Below are 3994 nucleotides of genomic sequence, written 5' to 3' on the forward strand. Positions count from 1 at the left end.
TAAAATAGACACAATCACAACACAAGAATTTAACGTGGAAACTCCAATTACCGGAGAAAAAACCACGGCCGTTGTCAAATGACAACCAGAGAATATCACTATGTGAAAATTGTTACAACACATAGACTTCTTTCTCTCACCGGTACCCCAGTACACCCACACTCTCTCAAAGCAAATATCTAACTACACCTCACAACACTCTCTAATCAAAGAGTATAGAGGAAAAGAAAAATCAGATACAAGCTTAAAGTGTTTCTGACTGGTGTAAAAACAAATGGAGAACTTAACCTCATATTTATAGCCTAGGCCACCTACTCCATTTGCCATCCTAAGCAATGTGGGACTATTTCAACCAAATCCTAACAATTTGCATTGCCCTTCTTGATATTGTGCAAATAGCTTGTGTTTCTCTCTTTGTAATTTTGATATTGAATTGACTAATGTCCATTCAAAATAAATAACTTCCGCTAAATAGTATCACACCTTCAACACTTTTTTTTTCAAACATTCAATTGTGATGCTTTCGCCTATGCTTATATAAGCATCAACAACATCAGCTACTATTCCATATGCTAACATTTGCATCGTAGTATTTCATTTTTGCAACAATAATAAGCCTTTTTTTCGAACCATCGAGCTCTGTTGGAAATACAGATAAACAAATGAGAGGGTATCAACAATCCGAAAAAATACATATTTTTTCATTCAAAACTTTGTTGAAAAATCTCAACATAATACATCGGCTCTTCTACAAAGCAATCTTTAAAAAGATGATTATGTCCTAGTTTGTGATCCCTATTGATCCATCTACAATGAGTGAAAAAAGAGCACTTAACATTTTGGTTTGGTGTGATATAAAGATATTCAGATTTTGAATCATTATACAAACATTCTTAGATCCAATTATCCATGATTATATTATCTCATCAAATTTTTCTTTCATACAAAGTTTTATTATGTGATATATGCTTGAAAGGATAATTTGGATATCCAAAGAAAAGAGTACAAAATATATATTTTACACTTCTGGAAGGTCCCATCACTAGAGCATGTGTAAAGAAGTTTAATAAGAGCTTTGGAAACTTTGCAATACTCATACATGAAAAAATTGAAGAATGTAGTCTAAGGTAACTCTTAGTGTTAGTTCTTTCAGTTTTAAAGAACACGTTCTTTGAATGTCTAGTGAAAAAAATCCTTCCAATGACCTAAGTTGTTAAGAACAGAATTTTTAGAGGTTTAACAAAAGACATTTCTCTTTCTTTGAATGTGCTTAGATTACACGGATCTCAACAAATCCTACCCCAAGGATCTGTACCCACTTCCGAGTATCGACGCTTTAGTGAATTCGACATCTAGATATCAATATCTGACCTTCATGAACGCTTACTCGAGATATAATCAAATTCTAGTGTAAGGTCCTGGTGAGGAGAATACATCGTTTATTACTCCCAAGGCAAACTATGGCTATGAGACTATGCCTTTTGGGGTGAAAAACACAGGAGCCACCTTTCAGTACTTAATGAATAAGGTTTTTCAACCTCTCTTAAAAAATCTTATGGAAGTATATGTAGATGACATGTTAAAGAAGATAATGAAAGCTTTATTTTTAACGTCCAACCTTAAGAAAGTATACTCCACCATAAGGAAACACGAGATGAGATTAAATCCCACCAAGGAACACAAAAAATGTAGAAGTAGGGGAAATAAAAGAGAAAATACCAACTTTACAATATGAAGACAAAAAAGTGTAAAGAAAACAGGCAAAAAAATGCATAGTGAAAAAAGGACAAAAGTAGAATACGAAGAAAATGGGTGAAATTGGGAGAGAATTCGAGCAAAAAAAAAGATGAAATAAAAAAGAAATACTATTTATAGGCTACTAAGAGTCCTGTATTAAGGTCAATTCAATGTTATTTTAAATATTTTTAAACTAACACAATAATGGATAAAAACTAAAAAGACACGGGAGATATCAAAGTGACACACGTCTCTTCAAAATCACATCGAGTATTAGCCTGACCTCAACAATGCGACTTTATCAAATGATCTACTATTTGACGGGAATGGATCATCTCAATTGTTAAAAAATTGAGGGTGTAAAGTGTGATCTATAGCCCTTCAATGCTCTCTCTCATGTTTTCTCTTGGTCCCACTTATAAAAATTAATAGTGAGATATCACACTTTACTCCCTCAATTGTTAAAAAAAATTGAGAGGATCCATTTCCCTATTTGACTGACTTGTTACCCGAACTCCGACCAAAGATAAAAACTCAGGTAGGGGTACTGTTCATACCTAGACCTACGCATTATAATCCAACCCACTTTATTTTTGACATATAAGCTACATACAAAATTGGATCTGCCAAGATCGGCCCAATTACTCTAAGACCATTACAGAAGGACTAGTTTACCAAGGTTGAACTAGGTTAGATGCAGGTCTTGAAACCTAAACCCAATCCAATTTGGAAAAAGTTAAATGCTCTCTCTACTATTTCAGTAACCACCTAGAATATGAGGGTTATTTTTCACACTATAAGGGAGTAACCACCTATGATCTTCATGATTTATCTCCAAAAAATGACTAAGTCCTACACTTCTACTCTATAAATATCTCATCACACATGTACTTTTTGTAATCCAATATCACTTAAACCTGCTAAATCTCTTGCTAACTTAAACATTAGAATTCTTTGCAAGTAATTTTCATTGTCCAGATGAGGACATCGGACCAACTACCGTATTGGCATCTAGGTCAGAACCCACTCCAAAGAGTGTTTAGACCTCACGTATAGGGGGTGAAAATGGGTTGAGTTGAGCCAAACTTTGGCTTTGACAAGCCTGTCCAATGTTATAAATAGATGACCCAAGTCTCTCATAGGCATCTTTTCAGGTTTGAGTCTAGTCTGTTTAAAATCCGACAAGCCAACGAATATATTTTAGAAGCCTATTTCATGAATTAAAACTCAAAACAATACAATTGAAAAAAAAAAATAAATTGACATTAAATACATTCTAAAATTTATAATTCATAAATTATAAAGGATAATTTATTTATATATTAATCATTAGTTACGTATAATAACCATATTTACAATGCACAAACTTTTCTTTTAACAAAAAACTTGCAATCTTAACTAGTCTTGATTATTGATTATTTTTTTATATTATTTTGTTATTCTAGTTTCAGTTATATCATTAACAATTCTTAAAATTTTACAAAAAAATATATTTAATTACACAGTGCCAATTTAAAGAGTTATTATACGTAAAATATTTATAAAGCAATAAAAAAAATGCAGTATAAAATAATAGTATTAATAAAAAAATACAACTCAGTAAAAATATAATATAATTTTTTGGTCTGAATTCTTTTATTTATTTATGTGTATTTTTTTGGTTTGGATTCTTTTTTTATAATATTTTTTAATTCGATAGATTAGCGATCAATTTAACTCTATTTAAAAATTTACTGCTAATTCATAGGTTGTAAGACAGAATTTAAATTTTAACACTTGTTTAAGTTGACTAATAAATTAACTACTAGACCAACTGAATTTGGTTTTTTGTCTGCATTTTTTATTTTTATATGTTTTGAACGGGTGTCTGTATTTTTTTATATTTGAAATCATATAATTTCACAACCAAAAAAAAATCATATAATTTCTTTCGGGCCAGGCCCAACAAAAGTGCAGAAAAAAGAAAGTAAAAGATAATATTTTGCTATGATCACCAAAAAAAGATAACATTTTGCCCGAAGAGAGAGAGAGAGAACCAAAAACCATTAAAAAAAAAAAATTCTAGAGGAACCCCTGAGACCGCGTCCAAAAAAAAAACCCCTAAAACCATGTTTGGATGAATAACCCCTAAAACGTTTCTAACTGTCAAACTTTCTTCGCTTTCTCTCTTCTCTGATTCCGCCTCACTCACTCTGGCCGGTGCTCTTACATTAGCATCAAACGCCTTTGCGCTTTTCCTCTCACCTTTCACTCTTTG

The 3994-nt window shown here is 31.8% G+C and overlaps 1 protein-coding gene across 2 annotated transcripts in view; it reads left to right on the top strand.

Moving 5' to 3' along the window:
• The first annotated feature begins 3858 nt into the window (after positions 1 to 3858).
• The window catches only part of LOC107462935 (uncharacterized), a 7868-nt gene continuing 7732 nt past the window's right edge, over positions 3859 to 3994 (top strand). For both annotated transcript variants that reach the window (XM_016081621.3, XM_052252989.1), the window contains exon 1: positions 3859 to 3993. The gene's annotated coding sequence lies outside the window, so the exon portion shown is untranslated. The remainder of the gene's footprint in view (position 3994) is intronic.

This window comes from Arachis duranensis, chromosome 8 (genome assembly GCF_000817695.3).
Source record: "Arachis duranensis cultivar V14167 chromosome 8, aradu.V14167.gnm2.J7QH, whole genome shotgun sequence".
NCBI lineage: Eukaryota > Viridiplantae > Streptophyta > Magnoliopsida > Fabales > Fabaceae > Arachis > Arachis duranensis.